General features: G+C 54.6%; 2 long non-coding RNA genes across 2 annotated transcripts; one reads left to right on the plus strand and one right to left on the minus strand.

The window, feature by feature from the left end:
- Positions 1 to 6,944: 6,944 nt before the first annotated feature.
- On the plus strand, positions 6,945 to 13,281 carry LOC134474283 (uncharacterized). Its single transcript, XR_010045022.1, has 2 exons — positions 6,945 to 7,116; positions 9,799 to 13,281. It is a non-coding gene; the product is annotated as an uncharacterized LOC134474283 (long non-coding RNA).
- Positions 13,282 to 16,179: 2,898 nt separating this feature from the next.
- Positions 16,180 to 17,200, minus strand: LOC134474282 (uncharacterized). Its single transcript, XR_010045021.1, has 2 exons — positions 17,115 to 17,200; positions 16,180 to 17,006 (listed from the first exon to the last, which is right to left on the minus strand). It is a non-coding gene; the product is annotated as an uncharacterized LOC134474282 (long non-coding RNA).
- Positions 17,201 to 20,485: the final 3,285 nt, after the last annotated feature.

Below are 20,485 nucleotides of genomic sequence, written 5' to 3' on the forward strand. Positions count from 1 at the left end.
ACTCTCTGCTGGGACGAAAGCACCGGGGAGCATTCCAGGAAGGCTCCAAGATGCAGAGGATAGGGACTCAGGAAGCAGTGGTGCACAGGCAGGTGCACAGAGCAGTGCCGGGAGGTGACAGCGGAGGCCAGGGGCAAGGGCTGTTGCACATGCTCCATATGCACGTTGGCCGTCAGCCAGCCCGGGCCAGGGGACAGTATCCCCAACTTACATGAGGCGCAGGGAGGGAGGGAGAGGTGCTTGGGCCCTCATGACTAGCACAGGGACACCCCTGCTCCACCCTCTTCACCAGGGACCCAGACCAGCTTCGAGGACAACAGAAAACCATGCTGCTAACTCAAAACAGACACCGTACGCCTAGGCAGCCAAAAGCATCCCAGTGTAACTGGGCCCTTTGAGGTGCTCAGGTCCGGTTTCACTCTGCTGCCTGCACATCTGCTCCAAGGAGATTCCAGTCCCCACCCACACCCTAGGCATCCTTAGCCGAACTCCTGCAGAAAGAGGGACAAAACTCCCTGCACACTGCCCTTCTGTGCGTCTTGGGGCTCACGTCCACATGGGGCCAGATGTCTGGGGGTGCTGTGTCAGTTCTGAAGTCCATGCACATCTTCTGACTTCCATCCCGGGGACAACAGACCAGGAGTAGGCAGACACCTGCCGTCACCAGGAGCCGGCTCACGGTGAGCTGCGCAGTTCACTGAGGCTGTGCCATTTCTGAGCCCCAAAAAGTTTTGTCATCTCAGGCTCCATGCTCCTCTGACCACATCTTGTGCCTCCTTCCTTTCACTAGCTGGGTTCTCAGTCATGCTCCCCGCCACACCACCCCAGCTGCAGTCCACGGGCAGCCTGGGTGGGGCCAAGGCAGACAGCACAGCACCCATCCACAGGAAGTAAGGCGTGGGAGCAACATAGTACCTGGCCCGCCTGGCTGCTCAGGGCAAACCTTCACCTGTCAACAGGACAGCAGGGCCCCAGTGACACCCAACCTAGGTGCCCAAACATCCCAAACATCTTGTTCCAAATATCCCACAATTGCCCTGCAGTGCCCCTGGACCATTAGAGCAGGGCTTCAGGCATAGCATGGCTCCTCAGCCCCGCTGAGGCATGACCACAGCCTGTCCCCTCGTGGCCCTCCACCCCTGCATAGTCTAGGGGCTAATCTAAAGGCCTCCCAAGTCACAAGGCCCCACAGCCATGGGCTCCCCCACAGCCCTTCCCACAGTCAAGGGATGGTCTAGAAGCCTCCTCCCTACTTGGTTTGCTCGAAAGGGAAAATTCAAACCACGCTTTTTATCTGAGAACCTCTGAACAAGTTCAGGACCTTGCCCCTGCTCTGGAAATTCAGTTACACTAAGAAGCAGCAGGCTCAGGCCTCAGGGCCCAGTGTAACGCTGCCCTGCTTGGGAGTTGCCAGGAAGGGTGCTGTAAACCCAGACCCTTTCTGTTGCCCATCTCGGGACAGAGAGGGTGTGTGCAGAAGTGTCCAAGCAGGCACTGAAGATAGGGAGGGTTGTGGGAGCCACTTCTGCCATGCTGCCACTCCCTCCACCCCCACCCAGTACAAACTGTCTGCCCCTAGGGAGTCCTTGCTCCCTGGCCAAGGAGGCAGCCACCCAGATTTGCAGACAACTCTGGGTGCCCTCCCAGCCCCAAACAGCAGCCCACCATCCAACACAGTCCTCCAGCATACAAAACAGCAGGTGGACATCTCAGTGTCCCAAGCTGAAGTCAGTAGGGTCCCAGGCAGGGCCTGGCTATCAAGGAACAACAGTAACTTGCAGAGTAAACAGAAATCAGGAGCCAGAGCACTCAGGGAGCAGAAGAGGACACACTGTGGCCTGTACCCAGCTATATACCCAGAGGATGTCACTGAGACATCACATGGAGAGTTCTTAATGTCAGGAGGTCACACGATCCACCACAGCCAGCCTGGGGTTTCCTGGATGGGCAAGTGGGAAGGTTACATGGAGGACCCTGGTCTCCCACCAAGCTTGGCCTGGGTCCCTACTGACCCAGGTGCAGTGCTCTGCAGCCCATGGTGGTGAGCGATTGCTCTGGGCCCCTCCCATCATGGCACAGGCAGCCACTTGTCCTTACCAAGAGGACCCCATCCAGGCTTCCTATAAACGCAGTCTGCTCAGGGAAGTGACCCCATCCAGCCCAAGCACAGCAGGAATTTTCAGGGACCCCTCCCCAATCCTCATGACCTGGCACCTGGGCTCCTTAGCACAGATGGGAAGCCGGGAGGCAGGCGTTGGGGAGGGGGCAGGAACCTCTTGGGGTGCACTGGCATTCAGAGCTCTGCTTCTGTCCTGCGTCCAGCCTGGCTGGCCTGCCATGTGAAGCCCCAGAAAGCGTGCTGCCAGGCTGGCCCACAGTGGGCAGGGGACATGGGGGAGACTGCAGACTCCAGGAGCACTGCTTTGTGATGGGATGGTGTGATGATGGCAGACTTGGCCACCCCAGAAGAGCAAGGACCATAGGGATCCCCCGGAATCAAGAATGTGTCTCCCCACCAAGGAAGGACACCCACATTCAAGGCCGTGCTTAGACCCAGGGACAATAAGGCAAAGCAGGACCTGTACAGTGACGTGCCTGACATGGAATCTCTGGCCTGGGACCCTGTGCTTTTTTTTTTCCCCTTCCCAGTACCGAGGTCCAAATCTAAGGCCTTCCCACTGAGTCCTTTGTATTTTGAGATAGAATCTCACTAAGTCACTGATTTCCCCAGCCTGCACTTAAACTTGCAATCCTCCTGCCTAGGCCTCACACAGTGCTGGGACCACAGGTGTGTCCATATGCTTCTCCTCTCCTGGGCCATCAGCTGGCTTGGCAGTGGGTAGTGGGTCAGTCTAGCATTTATATCCACTGATGCAGATTCCCATAAGCCCACTTGAGGTTGGGGAGACCAGTGTGTCCTGGAGTGTGAGCACAATGTCACCTCCAATGCCACACCCAAGTGACCTAGGTCAACAACTGCACTGCGTCATGCCAGGAACTGTGGCTGTGAGGTGCGGGTGGACATGTGGTCACTCTACTCTGGCAGAACTGGCCCTAACTGGGCCATGCGGTTCCAGTGGAGCTGCCACCCAATTCCCAGGCCCAGATAGTCACACAGCCATGTCCCTAGCCTGGGGAGCAAGTCCTTTCCTGGATGCAAGTGACCAAGCTGAACGAGGTGGTCCGGCTCTTTCATGGGAACCCAGCCACAAGTGGGAAGAGGCAGCACACACAGCAGGAGGGCAGGCTACATAGGCAGGGGGACCCTCTGGCCAGCCGCAGGGCACTGACACAGTCCTTGGGTCCAGGGCCCAGCACTGCTACCAAGCGCAGTCCAGCTGAGCAAAGTCCAGTTGGTGACCATTAAACCCGGGGACCGTGCTGCACCAACTGCCAGTGTTCATGGGTCCCTGACACCTCTGCTTCTCAGAGTAGTGACCACTGCTCCAGCCATTGGCGACAGTCCTACCCTGAGTGTCTCTGGGCCCCTGAGTCCTCAGACATTATGGCAACACGTAGGGCAGGTCAAGGAGGCCCAATGAACCAGTGTCATCAAACAGTAGTGACAACTCGGTGCTGGGACCAGGGACAAACATGGAGTGGCCACAAACAAGGCAAGATGCAGAACAACATATGAATCGGGGCTCCTGCCTCACAGGCATGTGTGTGTGTAATGTTACTTCTGGCGGAAAAAAAAACACCCTGCCAGATGTTGCGGTACCTGCTGCAATGGGAGGCTACTTGGGAGGCTGAGGCAGGAAGATCACAAGCTCAAGCCAAACCTGGGCAATTTAGCAACTTGGTGAGACTGTCCCTTCTCAAAATAAAAACCTAAAAACTAAAAGATCTGGGGATGCAGCGCAGTAGAAGTGGCTGCCCACAGCCAGCCCAGGTGCCATGGGCACCGTGTGGATAGAGAGCTTCGGAGCAGTACGTCACCCTTCATTCTTTTTTTTTTTATTGGTACTGGGGATCGAACACACAACCATGCGCTTGCAAGGCAGGCGCTTATGTCGCTGAGCTAAATCCCCAGCCCCATTCTGTCTTTCTGGTCTTGAACTCAAGCAATCCCCCTGCCTCACCTTCCAGAGGAGCTGCCACCACGCCTGCCAGGATGCACATTTGACCTTACTGTTTTCCACAGACGTTTCTGGCTTCATTTTTCACAAGTGTGTCCCCTTTTGTAAATTTTAACACAAAAGGAAAGGCAGGAAGCCAAAAAGAGTGAGGATGACTCAGTGTTGGAGACGCAGTGCTAGAAGCCCTGGGGGAAGATGGGGAGGGATCTGTGGCCACACCTGCGTCCCAGCTAAAGAAGTGGTGGTGACAGTTCTGGTCATGAGAGAAGATCATGCTGGGGGACACTGCAGCCTGGCAGCCCCAAGCCCTTTGGGGACCGTTCTCACAATACCCGCTTCCCTGCTGGTCTCCTGGAGACTTGATTTCCTTGAGTGTGAAAATGAGGCGACCAGTGATACCAGCTGGATGGGTTACAGGCAGAGATGTGGGTGAGAGCAGGGTGGTGACACTCCAAAAGGACAGAGGCCTCCAGGCCATCTCCTGCTTGAGAGGGACCCCGACACTGCCCCTCCTTACTCAGTAACAGATGTCCTGTGAGTACCCAGGCACACTGCCATCCAGTGCAGACCTCACATTCCTCAACTTCCTTGTAGCTGTGTGCAGGCCTGGGACCAAATTTTGGCTAAGAGGTGAATTATAATGCCACACACAGCAGAAGAGCTGCATTTTCAGACCCTTCCTACTGGCTGGAATGCAGATGAAATGGCTGGATAGCCAAGTATGGTGGTGCTCACCTGTAGTCCAGGAGGCTGAGGCAGGAGGATCAGTTCAAACTCAGACTAGGAAATTCAGTTACCTCATGAGATCCTGTCTCAAAATAAAAGGGAGTTGGGACATAGCTCAGTACAAAGGCCCTGGGTTCAGTTCCCAGCATAGGGATGGGGGGAAGCAGCTATTTCAGATAGTGACAAGGAAGCCCCATTTAGAGAGACTCAGTATGGGACAGGAGCTAGGCTCCTGGTGATTTTGAAGCCACTGTACTTCTGGGACGTGACTGGAATTTCCATCTGATCCCAACAGATGTGTGGCATGGTACCTTAAACAGCTGTCCTGTCACCAGCCTGCCTGACCACTGCTCCTCTCCCATGCCCAGCCACTTCTGCTGGGACACCCCCTTTGAGAGTCCCCAGGGCACTGTGGCTTCAGAGCTTGTGACAGACCCTCTCCCGCGTGGCTTACACACCACTGCCCCAGGACTATCATTAATGCCAGCATAGGGCCCCTGCCCAGTGCTCACCATAGTGCCCCCAGCACCCAGCTTGTGGCCTGGGCATAAGCAGGTGCCCAGCAAGTCTTTGACAGTGAGTCTAGGGGTGGGAACTGAGCCCAGTTGCTCCCACCACACTCCTGCCCACTCCCAGATCCCTGCCATCCCCATAGTCAGCTTACACCATGCAAAGCCACCTCCCTATGAATGCTCACACTGAGGGCTCAGCTTGCCTCCAGTGTATTTACTGAGCCTGTAATTACAAGTGCAAGCTGGAGCACTAAGCCCACCTCCCCTCTCCCCTAACCCAACCAGCCACCATTCTGTCACAGTCACCAAAGGACAGGTGGGGAATCATGGTGCACAAGTGTGTGCACGCACCCACGAAGGTCCCCTAACTCCCTTATGGCAGAGGCCAGCTGTGTACACAGCCACACTATGCCAGAGCCCACATCCTTGGAGCACCTACCATCCCTGTTCACCCTGTTCTTTCCCCACCTTCCAGTCCTGCCTGCCCCTTCAAAGCTACCCCCAGTGCCACCTCTCTCACTTGTTCCCACTCTGCAGACTCCTCTTCTGGCCACATCATGGGCTTGGCATTGCCATTGTGCTGGGCCATAAACTTCTCCAAGTTGGACAGCATGCTGTCCTTGAGCCCACCAGGCACAGGAAGACCACCCCCAAAAGCCCTAGGGAATGAATAAATGCCCCACATCAGACACAGGGAAACCTATATTCATCTTGCTGAGACCAGCAAGCACCTAAAGAAAGCAGACTATCCAGGAGCAGCAGCATCCTTGGGGTGCATGTCAGCTGCCACTCGCCACTCACCCTGCTTTGTGACTCCACACTTAAAAGCCCCTCCTCTGTCATACAGCCCCCCAGGAGAAGCCTCTGAGAAGGGGCGCTAGGGTCCTTCAGGAGGGAGGGGCTCAGTTTGGCTCCACCCTACCCATGGGATCACCTTCTACACCGGCTACAGGTTGGCTCCCGGTACGTTGCACGGTGCCACTCACAAAACAGAAAGCCAGCACTTTCTGAGATGTCCATTTACACTTCACCCTGGCCTGCTCCATTGGGGCCAGATGCTGACTGCAGTGAGGGCACTGCGGGCTTACTTGGCCCCTGGTTTCTGCCTAGATTCAGCTGCGGGGGAGTCCCAATAGGCAGGAGGGAAGTGAGGCTGGTGCATGTCACCAGGCTTCTCCCTGCCAGGTCACAGCGTCCCCTCTCCAAGGTCACAGCTCTCAAGAGGGGTCTTTTCCTCAACCGCAGCTGCCCTTCAGGTCTAGGGTGGTGGCAGCGTCCCTCTGTCGCTGGCCCTGGGTACTGCATATCTCTCCTCTAATTCATGTATTTTCCATTTATTCTACTCGCCTCAAATGCCCCGTCTCAGGGTGCCATAAAAATGTAAGCCCGTGTCAATTGCCCATATCAAAAAACATTCTTGTATGGTCCACTTGGAGTCGTTTGGAGGGGGAACTAATGGAAACAAGGGGAGCCTGCACCCCAACCTCCACGTGGGGCCACTGCTGTTTGTGCCCCCAGGGCATCAGGGGAGGAGGTGTCAATGACGGGTTGCATCCATGAATAAACTCCCCCCACTACCCAACACCGGGACAGCATCTTCCTTCCTTCCTTCCCCCTTGCCGCTTCAGCCTCCGGGCCAAAACCGCTCGCCTCGCCGGGTACATTCGCCACGCCGACCCAACATCTCCAGGCCGGGACCACCGCGCTATTGGACACTCGTAAAGCCTGGGTGCCGCCCTCGGGGCCTTGGAGCGACAGGGAGGGGTCACGGCTCGAAGCTCACCGCGACGCGAGACCTGGTTAGTACTCGCGCGTCGCCGCCCAGGTTCGCTTCCCACCCGCCAGCGAGCGGCCGCGCCGCCCCACGTGGGGCAGCCGGGCATGCGTCCCTGGCGTGTGATTGGCCACCATGCAGCCAACCAGAGGGCTCACTTCACGACAGCAGCGCCGATTGGCCAAAGCACGCTGGCAGGGCGGGGGTGGGGCGCCCTTTTGTTCTCTGCGCTAGCGCCCTGCGCCCACCCGGGGCCCGGGGTCCCCCTGCGCGTTCCTCCCTGACTCCAACCCTGCTCACGCACGGCAGACAGGGCCAGCGGCTGCCTGGGCTGACCTTGGATCAGGCCTTATGTTCTCTGTCCCCAGTCTCCTGCCCTGGTTTCTCCCCGTCTCAGCAACTGTGGTGAGGAAGAGCTCCTAAAGGAAGACTGGCCAGGGAGTCTATTAGCAGCTAGTATTCAGAGAGAGCGGTGTTCTGGGTGTTCCCTGAGAGGGACTTGTTGGAGTTTACCCAGTAGGAGAGACAGACGGGGTGTCAGGGGTTTAGCCCCAATCCCAGGATTTAGGGTGAGCCTGTGCCTACCACTACAGGGCCTTTCTCCCCATGAGACTAGATGGGAATACGGCAGAAGCCCTCCTGCCTGGCCAGCTGTGCAAATGGTCCCTAAATCATCCCGTTCTTCAATCACTCTCATCAGTGGCAGTGGCCTCCCTCTACATGGATAGTGGTGGCCCCAGAAGCAAGGGGCCCTCACAGAGAGAGAGGGTTTTGGACTGGACTGAGTCAGGGCTTAGGCCTGGGGCTCCTGACCCCAAGGCCCACCATCTTCCCTGGAAGCTTCCTGAGAGACCTTCCCAGCCCAGCTGAGGTCCCTCAGGCACCTGCTGCAGAAAGGCCATAGTACCTGTGAATATGAACACAGGCACCAGGTCCCCAGACAGGTTCCTGCAGGTAGGGAATCAGGCCCTGGGAATCCTCGATCCCTTTCCCCAATATGGACAGACCTGGAAAAGCTCCCCAAGCCTAGGGTGGTGGAGCAGAGGCAGCCCTTCAACAGCCCAGGGCCTGATTCCCTGCCTGCCAAAATGGAGTCATCTCTAAGGTCAGCTTCCAGATCTGGGAGTCTGTAAGAGCAGCTCATCCCCGGAGAAAGCCAGGTTCAGATCCTATCTGCACCCTGAAGTCCTCTCTCGATGTCCGTGGGGCCAGACCTAAGGGCCTCCACCCTAGTACTCAGTCACCCACTCCAGCTCCCTGAAAGCATCGGGGGCCCAGGGTCTTGTCCACAGCCTGGTGCTTGTGGCTCCTGGAAGGACTCCCAGCCCCAGAGCTTCAGCAGGTGTCTTCAGCTCCCCAGGGATGAGCACCAAGAGGCTGGCATCTGCAGTGTTTTTACTGTTGAACAAATTGAACCAATTAAACAGGCCTCATTGGAGTGGCTGGGAGCTGGGTGGACACAGAAGGAGAGAGAGCAGAGCTGGGCAACATAGCTCAATCCCTCATGGTGTCCCCAGTTCTATGAAGACTCAGGTACACTCTTGTTCTCTACTGTGTAGGGGCAGGAGACCCTCTGTGCTGACAAGAGGCAGGGCAAGTTACTGGAGGAAGCTGGTGTGGGTGGGAACTGGGATAAGGTTGATTTACCTCTCCTGATACACACTCTGGTTGGTTCTGCCCAGAGGCAAGCACTTCTGGGTTTCTCAGCCTCCTGCCCTTTAATGCTTTGGGGCACTAGGGCTCCCCAAACACTAGAGCCTCCTTCTAAAGACATCTTGTGGCCATCACATGGAGGCCTCTGGAAGCTGGAAGACTGTCCAGGTAGAGGCTGGAAGAGTAGTGGAGGGGAAAGGAAGAGGGTGATATTCAAGGCCTGAGTCATCCAGCTGGAGCGGAAGTTTCCCCACTGGACAGGTGAGAATGATGGCCACCGTCTGGGAGCCCAAGCTGCTGCCTCCATGTCCCTCTGGCCCCAGCTGCCCCGCCCCTGACTCTAGGCACCACTGACAGCAAGACTACTTTGCAGGGCTTATGGGGGTCAGGGGGAGCTCCCCTCACTGACAAGTTGGCATTCCCTCACTGCCATTGACAAGTTGGCATCAGAGTGCCTTTGCTGTCACATGCCAGGATGTGCTCAGCATTACCTGCAGCAGCCAGACCATGTCTGGCCCTTGATGTCAGGTAATTGTTCTGAGCCACCAGAGGCACTGGGCATCTATCACCAAGTTCCCAAGGAGGACAGAGTGGCCATCAGGGACCATCATCAGCCCTCAGGAGCCTCAAAAAGGAGGCAGATTGGGCACAGACTGAGGTCAAGACTGGCTCAGGGTCTGGGAAAAAGCTGGGGGCCTGGGGTTGGAGGACACAGCTGACCGCCACTGCGAGGGGGCACAGCAGAGCTGCTGCATGGAGAGTGACAGTGGCTCTCTAGGTTTGGAAATGATCAGGAGCCCTCCCCCACCCTGCATGCACAGGCTTTTGGGTAGAGTGTTAAGGTGAGCAGGGAGGGGGAGGAACCCAGGAGGGATGCTGTGTGCCCCTGCTGAGCCCAGACACCCACAGGATGCAATCAGTCCCTGTTGGACTTGGCTCTGGCTGCCCACAGAGAAGGTGGCCACCAAAGCGGTGTACAGGTAAGCATGGAGGACTGGGATGAATGAACGGTGCTTATTTAGTCCGCCGGATCAGTTCTGTTTCACATCTGCAGCCTCCGGCCCTGGCCCTCATCCTACAAGACTGGTGTGATCTAGAAGATTAACCTCGATGCCCACTACCGGGACACTGCCACGGGAGTGGCGTCGGGTAGGAACAGTGCAGGGGCGCCCTCGAGCGGTCATGCCTGGGATGGCGGCTTCTCAGGACCCTGAGCTGGGGCTGAAGGGAAGGCAGGCAATCAGGGCCAGCCCTGGGACCCTTTGCAGCGGGCCTGGTGCTGCTGGTTGCATGGTAAGCAACTCAGGAACTTAAAATGGCGCTAATCTGGTGGAAACAGAAAAGCAAGATACATTTTGGGAGATTCCACGAGGGTCCCGAAAGGCTGGGGCTAGGGAAAGTTACTTGGCCAGGATGAAAGGCACTTGGGGAGCGTTGCATTAGGAATGTGCATCATGGGGGCTGGGGATTTAGCTCAGCGGCATATGCACCTGCCTTGCAAGCAGGCAGTCGTGAGTTCGATCCCCAGTACTGATAAAAAGGAAAAAAAAAAAAGAAAAAAGAAAGAAAGAAAAAGGATGTGCATCAGGAGCTGGGTCTTGTTATCCCCATCTTCCGCAGCTGCGTGTCCAACCTTCTGAGGGATGTCTGCTGCCCGAGGCTCAGCCGTGCAAGCAGTGCACTCACCTTGGAGGTCTGCTGCCCTGGCTCTCATAAGCAAGCAGCCCCTGGCCTACCCAAAAGTACTCAAGGCTTCTGGATCCCACCACACCCAGAAGGAAGATCACATGCGCTGCTTCCAGCATGATGGCTGTCGTCTCTAATAGCTGTGTTGAGATACAACACACACGCTACAAAATGCACTCCTTTGAAGTATGTGATTCAGTAGCCTAGAGATATTGCGTTCTTTTTAAAATTGCGGTAAGATGCATGTATATAAATTTTGCCATTTTAGCCATTTTTAAGTGCATAATCCAATGACATCAAGTACATTTGCAGTGAGCAACCATCACTCCCATCCAATCGCAGGACTCTGCTCATAGGCAACAACTTTCTGAAAATTCCTTTTCTCCCCAGAAACCTACCATCTACTTCTTTTTTGTACAGGGTCTTGAACCCACCCTTCATTCTGAACCACCCTTGCCCCATTTATTTTTTACTTCAAGCCAGGCGCTAAGTTGCTAGGTTGCCCAGGGGCCCTGCTTGAACTGCCTGCATTGCTCCGGGTGCAAGGGTTACAGGGGTGTGCCACCACACCTACTTCTGATGTGTTTCTTTGAATTCTCCTATTCTACATGTTTTGTGTAAGCAGAATTACGCAATATATTTCCTTTGTGGCTGGGTTATTGTACTCAGCATGGTGTTTTAAAAATGTCTGACACACGTTTCCTGTGTGTCAGAATCTCTCTCCTTTGCTAAGGCTGTTTCATATCTGCATTTGTTTATTCTTCTTCGGGGAGACAAGTGGGTTGTTCACACCTTTTTGCTCCTATGAACACTGGGAGAACCAGGATCCAAGGCACTGATGGAGGCCAAGGATTGGAACTGCTGTTGGGCCACTGAAGCCCAGCACTGTGCCAGGATTTTGGTTCCTCCACGGCTGGGCCAACATTTTTCTTCTGCCTTCATTATTGTTATGTGGCTTCAATGTTAAAGCAGTGATGTTTTCATTACAAGCAACATACTTACTGAACTAACAGATGAGAAAATCCAGAGAAGTGACCCCAAACTTTGGTAACTTGGGTGAGGTGTACTAGGAATTGAACACTGGGTCTTTCCACTGAGTTACATGCCCAGCCCTGTTTTAATATTTTATTTTGAAAAAGGGGTCTTGCTAGCTAAATCGCCCAGGCTGGACTCAAATTTTTCATCGTCCTGCCTCAGCCTACCGCGGTGCTGGAATGGCAGGCATGCTCCGTTGCATCGCCTGAGCCACACACAGGGTTTTGTGTCGTTCCACACCCTCACCCTCACCCCCGTGTACTGAGGCTGGCCTTAAACTCGCTTATGTAGCCCAGGCTGGCCTCAAACTCATGGCGATCCTCCTGCCTCAGCCTTCTGAGTGCTGAGATAACAGGCATGCACCTGCTGCCTGACTTACCACACGGTTTTTACAAGCAGGAGCTGGCTGGCTTTTCTAACCTGCAGGCGAGGGGAAAGCAGAGAAGGCAGGGGTCTCCCGGGATCCTGCAAGGCGCCCAGAGCAGGCAGAGACCACGAGCGTAGGGGTCCCGCGAAGGGGTGTGGGCGCGGCTTTCCCCTTCAGGGTCAGACCCGAGGACCGCAGGGTCACCCAAACAGCTGGATGCCGGGCACCACAGGGTAGCGAGATCTGCTTACCCTGAACGGCCGTCCCCTCTTGGTAGAGTGGCTGCAACTACTCGGCGCCCCAGCCCGCCTGGCCTCGGAACTCGCCCCAGCAGCCGTGCGCCGATTGGCCAAGAACAGGCCGCTCGGACCAATCACAGGGCGGCAGCAGAAGGCCTGAGGAGAGTGCTGCGCGTGGGGAACCCTGCGCGCTTGCGCACTGGGCCACGAACGCCCCCCTATGCCAGGGTCGGGATCCAAGCCACAGATGCTGTCCCTCCGCGGTGTCCTCGGCTCCGCCCGCCCTCCCTCTCGGCCTTCCTTCCGCCTCCCCCCCTTCCCCGGGTCAGCTTCTGCCCTTGAAGCCCAGGTGAGGCCCGGTCCGCTCTCCAGGGCCCCACCTCTTACCCAGCGGGGGCCGCAGTCCTGACCAGCACCGGAGCTGGAGCGCTTTGTTGGCCGTGAAGCGTCATTTTGTAAGACACTGAGTGCCTCCGTCCAGGGCAACGCAGACTCCACGAGGCCCTCACCGCCCTGGTACTTGACATCCACTGCTGCGGTCAACGCGCGACAAAGCACCCAGGTGCGGCCGCACGGTCCCTATCGCCCACGGGGTGTTCGGCGGAGACCTGCGCCCCAACCCACTCCACAGCTGTAGGCGAGCCTCTGAAGGGAAGAGCGTGGGACAAGGACAGTCAGCTCGGCCTGGGACAGAGCTCAGAAGCCAGGGCGCCTCCGACCCCGCCCCAGCACCAGGACGATCACCATGGGGTTGCAAAGGCCAGGGAGCCACCACCCTTCTTTGAAAGGTGCTCAGGCGCCTTGGATGTCTGATGTTCAGTGCCTTGGGCAGCCTTAAGGCCAGGGCCCTGTAGGAAGAACGGGCACTGCTCCATCCTCCAGGAAGGAGAGGGTCACCCCTTCTGTGCCCTGCCAGCTGGGTGGGGAAGTGCCTTGAAGAAGCGCCTCACCCCTTTGAGGACAAAGAACAGATGCAGGGCCAGCAGAACCACGGCCTCCTCCCATCCATCGTGCTCTGTCCCCTCCTGTTTTTTGGGGGCCTCACAGGGCTGTGTGACACCATCACTGGCCTGGACCTTGCCTGGAAGCCCCCGGACAGGCAAGTTGGAAACTCTAAACCCTGGAAAATGGGCAGAGGCAGGCAGACCATGGGGCTGGACTGGTAGACCAAGCGCTGGGCTTGAATAAACCTCGCTCATAGCTCTCTGGATACAGTGGGTCTGCTCACCTACTGGTATTGCTGTGCTGGAAAATGACAGCCTGTCCACCCAGCACCCAGACAGGACTCCTAGGAAGCCACAGACCCTGCCTGAGCTGGCCTCCCTGGGCTGCACCCCTCCCTGCTCTGGTACACCTTGCTCTGCTCACCCCAGGGCCTTTGCATTCCCTGCACTCCTCTGCTCAGTCGTGGCCCAGGTGTTGTCTTCCCAGAGGATTCCACTCTCCCTTTCCGCAGCACACTTTCAAGCTCCCCATCTTGCTGTCCCTCTCTGTCTCCCCCTCTTTGGTCTCCCTAACAGGTGACTAGTTTCTATTCTCTCCAGCTAGCTTCTGGATCCTTTCTGCCTTCTCTCTCTCTTGCTGTGTCATGTGTGGCTCTGAGAGGCTCTCTCTAGACATTTGCTGAGAGTGCGAGCCACATGGCTGGCACATAACTGTCAGCCCAGCAATCCGGGAGTCTGAGGCAGGAAAATTGCAAGTCTGAGCCCAGCCTGAGCAGCTGAGTGACCAGCAAGACCCTGTCGCAAGATAGAAAATAAAAAGGGGTCAGGATGTTACTCAGTGTGAAGGCCCCAAAGAACAAAGTGCTGATGACAAAGCAGAGGTAAAGCCATTTTTAAGATTCAGTCTGAATAATGTAGGGGGCCTCTCTGGTCAGGGTCACTGCGACATTTCCATTCCCAGCACAGGGCCTTTTTTTTTTTTTTTTTTTTTTTAACCAGAAGTTGAACTCAGAACCTTGCATTTGTGAGGCAGGCACCTATGCTGCTGAGCTAGATCCCCAGCCCCTAGGGCTTTTATTCTTGAGCGGGCCACCGGAGCACCTCAGTTTGGAAGGGACAAAGACTGGTATTTCACAGTCAGCCCAAACAAAGAAATGATTGCACCAGCCCTGCAAGACCAAAGCACTGCACAGTCCAGTGGCCATAATGTGCATTTTTCACCTGCCAAACCAAGGAACATTCAGTATCTGGGTGCCAATGCCAGGTATTTGTGGGGTGCTAAAAAGGTGCCCAAGGAGAGGACACAGCCCTCTGCAGTGCGATCTGACCCCTCTAGGCCACCCTGAACTTCTGCTAAGGAAGGGGCAAGAAGGCACAGCCAACGGACTCTGCTCACCCTGCTGGTCCAGGCTGGGACTCCAGACTGCTGAGCGCGGGCCAGGGCTGGGCCCCTGAGATGCCAGGCTGGAATGGCTACCGGTTCCTGTCTGCCCGTGCTCCTTGCCCCTTCTGTCCTGCCCCGTGCAGGTAGTACTCTAGATTCCTGAAGCAAGCTGAGAGAAGCCTGGCTGGCAGGGGTACCAGGTCTGTGGCCTCTGAGGAGGGGCCCCTCGGCTTCATGTGGCCTGCAGGAAGAGGGAGCCAAGGAAGCCTAGAATGCATGCTAAGGAGATCCCATACATCACAGCTCCGCCCGCCCCAGCCCTCCAAGTGGCTGCCTGGCTTTTTATATTGATGCTTTTAATATCTCTCTAAAAATGAGCAAGATTGTTTATTTGATTTCTGTGGGAGCTGTATGAGGCAGGGAGCTGACAAATGATCCCCTAATCCCCAGATGTCACAAGGCCCCTGAGTTGGGCTACGGGCCAACATCACTGCTCCACACAGTCTTGTTGCTGGCTCACTTGCCACAGTCCTAAACACCTGTTGGTTCAGAAGTCCATCCCATGCCTTCGATGACCAATCTATACTGCTGACCAGGTTGTAGTGTGGCTTGTGTTGACAGTACATTCCTTTGTTTGCTTCACCAGGACAGGCATGATCTGAGAGTGTCACAGAAAAGGATTTCTGTGTAGCAAATATGAGTATTTTGAGCAGAGGGAAATTAGGGGAAAGTAACTAATTCTCTGTCTATGCTGGAGGCTGTCTGGGCTCTTGGGGCCCTCCAGGAAGGAATCCTGAAGAGCCACATTCTCCTTCCTGGGTGTGACTGTCAGCACTGAGGCATCTGGGTAACGAAACTGGCTAATTAGAGGTTGAAACAAGCTTGAAGGCAGCCACACTGGCAGAGACACAGAAAGGCTACCACCTCGGGCAGCCAGTCTTCTGTGCCCCCGCCCTGGGGCATTCCTTCCCGATGACCAGCGTAGGCCTGTTGGGCCAGTGGAGCAGGCAGAGGTGGTATCTTTTCTGAGATTAGGTTCTGGAAGATACTGGAACTTCTATCTGGAAGTCTCTCATTTCTCCTCCTGTCAGTGGTCTCGGGACAGCTTGGCAGTGACTCCTCCCACCCTGATCAAAGCTTCAGATGCTGCACCTCCAGCCCCAGGCTGACCATAGCCTCATGGAGAAACCAAGGTATACCGGTCAGCTGTCCCATCGCTGTACAACACCTGACTGATGACATAAAGGGGAAGTCTAATGTGACTCAGGGTCTCAGGCAGTTCAGTCGGCTCTGAGGCAGGACCATCATGGTGGAAGGGTGCAGCTCATGGTGGCAGTGAAGCACAGCATGGGTGTAGTGTCAGAGGAAGGGGTGAGGGACCAGATACAGATCCCAGCATCTCCATGACCCGTGCGGACACAGCCCAGGATGTGCTCCACCAAAACACTGGGGCTTTTTTTTTTTTTTTTTTTTTTTTGTCTTTTTCCTTTTTAGCGGTACTGGGGATCGAACTCACGACTGCCTGCTTTACAAGGCAGGCGCTTATGCCACTGAGCTAAATCCCCAGCCCCAACACTGGGGCTTTCTAAGCCAAGTTAACACATCACAATTGACAGCCATTCCAGGCAAGCCACTTGCCCACCCTGACACTGCATGTGAGGTGACAAATGTTTGTTTTAACCCAGAGTCGTGGGGCCATTTGTTGCACAGCAGCAAAGAGCCCAAAGACCACTGGTGTTGGTCTGTATGTCATTATTGTCACGCAGTGTGTGATGCAGGCTTATCTCATAAGGAAAAGTTTTATTTAGCTCACTGTTTTGGAGGTGTGATGTATGACACAGCATCTGTTCTGCTCTCCTGAGGGCCCACATCACAGCAGGAGTGTCAGGGAGAAGTCACATGGCCCTGCAGGACCCTGGGGAGGCCTAGGTCCTGCAATCCCTTCATAGCACCTAGTGCCTTAAAGAGCTCCCATCAGGCTCGGCCCCTTCGAGGTCCATTGCCTCCCACCCCACACTGAGCACCATACCACGGACTACACCAAAACCACGGCAGCACCTCAGAACAGCTGCGATACAGGCATGCACCTGACAGAAGCTAGTTATAAAAACCAGGCAGAGGGCCAGACCTGCCAGGCAAGAGCAAAGTCATGAGTTTGATCCCTGGTACCCTACACCCCCCCCCCACCAACCAGGCAGAGGATGGAACAGAAGACCCCACAGTTACTGGGCTTTCTTTTCTTGACCCAGAACAGCACAGGAAGCCCTGTATCCGGGTCAGGAGCATGGGTGGAGCCGCCACATCTCGCATCCAGATCCTGTCTGCCTGGCCCGGGGTCCGCAGGTCCTCAATGCTGCTCCCACAGAGGTCAGCTGACATGTGCTCCTGCTGTCCCTCCTGCTGCCCAAAGAACTCGGGGCATCCTGGGTACCAGGTGCCACCCCGCACTCCACGTGGGGACTTCCTCCAGCACACAACAGAGAGTACACAGGGTTCAGGAATGTGCTCACCCCTGAGGGCACCCACGGACCAGCATTCCCCGGCTCACAGCGGTACTGCAGAACACGCTGCTCGGTGGGCACATGTAAGCCTCTTTGGCCTCTACTCCTAAGCGGAAAGTCGGGACGGGACAACAGAATTCCACAGGCTGAGTCACTGCGCACAGGCGGGAAAATGAGGCCCAGTAAAGGGGCAGAGCGGGGATTCACAGCCTACCATTTGATGTTCCCCTAGAAGAAAATCACCTGCTGGCTGGGGCTCCGTGTCCGGCCCTGTCCATGCTCCACCTTAGCGGAGGCGTCAGCCGGAGAACCAATCGCATCTGTGCCGCCTTCCCTGCAAAGTAATTGGCTAGGCTAGCTGGACCTTAACCAATCAGAACACAGTTCTCCCTGACCGCTGATCTGCTCAGAGCTCACAGCCTTTGGCTGCTCCCTAGCAGCTGGGGTTAAAGGTACAGGTCCAGCCACTGCTGTGGAGCCAGCATCAGCATAAAGCTGATAGCTGGGATGGATAAAGGTGAGGAAACTGAGAACAAACCCACACGGAGCCCTGCGATGGGGACGTGGCTCAGTGGAAGGTAGAGGTGTGTGCATGGGGCCCTAGGTATCAACCTCCAGCACCAGAAATTCAAATAATGTGGCACCCTGATCAAACGGTGTCCGATGCTAGCGGTTGTTTATATTAGGTCAGACAGTTGGCAAGGTGAGGCACGTGAGACTTAAGGCGGTGACATAAAAGATTCAGCGATCTGGCTAGGGATTTAGCCCAGCGGCATAAACGCCTACCTTGCAAGCAGGCAGTCGTGAGTTCGATCCCCGGTACCGATAAAAAAAGGAAAAAGACAAAAGAAAAAAAAAGCTTCAGCGATCTTAGGACCAGAAGCTGTTGTACTGAGCTTCGGGCTCTCCAGCAATGGAGAAGTGCCAGAGCAACCCCTAGCCGGGCACCCACTTCCAGCCCGCCTTTGAAAAGGGATCTCAGGGTCCTGGTGGCTGCAGTACCTACACTGTCCCCAAAGCGGACTTCCCTCCCTGTCCCTCCGGGGTTGGGTGATGAACCCCGTGTGATGGAAGAGTGGGAACAGCTGCGCCTCATCAGCAGCTGCATCGTTCATGTGTAGGTGCGCCCGGTGCACCGCAAGCAAATGGTGCAACACCCAAGTACCAGGAGATTCCAGTCCTGGGACCTGTTGTTCTCAGAGAACCAGATCTCCCAAGGTGGGGACTGTCCCAGTCAAGCACCAGGCTCTTTCTCCTTTCTGCTGCAACATCCCTGGCAGGCAGGCTTCTCGCCTCCTGACTTGCAGAGTGGCTGCTGGAGCGCCAAAAGTCACATACACCTCCACAGTCAAAACGCACAGAAAAGACAAAGAAGCCATCCCTGTCTGTCACCACTTGACGCCCTGGGCCTTGGCTAACAAGAAGGTATCACCAGATGCCTTCTGGACCAGAATTATGAGCCAAAATAACCTATTTACAAAAAAAGAAAGAAAAGAAGTGGGAAAGCAGAGAAACAGAAGGACACAGCCAACCACATGTGCCTCCTCTATGGGGAAAGGCAAGACTTCCCGGGAGCCAGGGAAGCAGATCCCGGCCCAGCTGCCCAACCGTGCTGCGAGGCATCTGAGGCGGCAGACCTTGGTGTTCCTGGCGACTTTAGCCAGCCTTACTCTGTTCTGAGGTGTGGTAGCCTCAGCAAGTGTGCCGCCTTGAGCTGGGCATTGTGGTGCACACCTATAATGCCAGCACTCGATAAGCTGAGACAGGAAAATCACAGTGAGTGCCTGAGTTCCATAGTGAGCTCAAAGCCATGCTGGACTACATAATGAGACCCTGTCTCAAAAAAAAAGCACTAAAGATTGATTCGACATCAATTGTCTCAAATTGTAGATTAATTTAATTAGTCCTAATCACAGTCCCAAAACACTTTTGTTTGTAAAAAAAATTGGGGCTGGGGATTTAGCTCAGCGGCATAAGTGCCTGCCTTGCAAGCAGGCAGTCGTGAGTTCGATCCCTGGTACCGATAAAAACAAAAAAGACAAAAAAAAAAGAATCAGTCTTACACAGAACACAAAGGCCTTAGAAAAGCTGCAAGCAGGTTCACTCGCCCAATGGAGGGACTGCATGTGACACCAGTGTGGTCTCAGTGGGAGGACAAAAGTCAGAGAGCAAGAGCACAGAGGCCAAAAACAGACCAACAGGTATTTAGCTCTTACTATTTTTTATTTGTTTGTTTTGTTTTTTTAAGACAGGGTCTCACTATGCAATTCAGGCTGACCTTGAACTCACTATGTAGCCCAGGCTGGCCTTAAACTCAACGCCATCCTCCTTCAACTTGATTTTATTTTTTCGCTCTTTTCTTGTCTTTTTGAGATAGAACTGCTGTGCAGTTCAGGCTGGGCTTGAACTCACTTCACAGCCCAGAATGGTCTCAAACTTGCAACAGTCTTCTTGCCTCAGCCTCCCAAGTGTGGAATTATAGATATACGCCACCACGCCCAGCAGTGCTATTTTCAAAAATATTGCCACACTGTTCCTTAAAATTACTCTGCCTTAGAGGATCATTGTGAGTTTGAGACCAATCTGGCCTACAAAGGGAGTTCAAGGCCAGCCTGAACTGCACAGCAAGACTTTGTCTCAAAACATACAAAAACAAAAAAATTACCCTGCTTAGCATTGCTTCTTTGAGATGAACCTGGGATGGAACCCAGGGTCTTCTTACTCTACTCAGCCCTGATTGGTTGGTCATGACAAAATTGCCAAGGTAATTGGATCTAAAGATTCTTCAACCAATCATGTTAGAACGCCTGGATTTCTGTTGGAGAAGTAAACATACAAAATTGTACCTCACATTCATTAATGTTAAATGAATTTCAAATCTAAGTGAAAAAAGAAACAATCTCTGAAAAAAATTGGAGACAATTTTGATACCTTATGATAGGGCACAAAAGCAATAATGGTAAAGTTAATTGTCATGGTTTTTTCTCATTGCTGGGACAATATACCCTATACCCAAAATCAGGAAAAAAAGGTTGCTTTAGCTCACTGTGTGTGGAGGTTTTGGTCTGCAATCAGCTGGCACCAAGGCAGGGTGGCATGGCACTGGGGCAACATTTCAAGGCAGCAGCCAGGGCAAAAAAGAGGACCAAGGCTCTTTTCCTCCCAGGCTACTTCTCCCTCTAGTGCTGGCATAAAATCTGTGCTCTCCTCTTGCGCCCTGTTGAGTCTCTCAGTTAAATTTCTAAACTCAAGTTGACACAATGTATCAATCATAGCAATCCACCCTGGTCAACTCCACAACCAGACATATTTCTTTAAACCAGCCTCCAGATACAAAGGCATATGTTGTAGTCAGGGTTTGTGAGAACAATTATAATGAAGACATAGAATTTATAATATTACTTTATGATGGTCACCCAGAGTCAAATACAAGAAAGCGCAGGAAATCTATCCACAGCACTAAAGACCCAGAATACGCAGCCAAGGGCCTGGATCCCATAACAATGTCCTGCATGAATCCAGATGAAGACCCAGAGCTCATGACATTGCCTCCCATGAGTCCAACTGCAGATCTAGAGTCCACGA

Source organism: Cavia porcellus, unplaced genomic scaffold, assembly GCF_034190915.1.
Source record: "Cavia porcellus strain 051 isolate PalLab524CR breed Dunkin Hartley unplaced genomic scaffold, mCavPor4.1 scaffold_32, whole genome shotgun sequence".
NCBI lineage: Eukaryota > Metazoa > Chordata > Mammalia > Rodentia > Caviidae > Cavia > Cavia porcellus.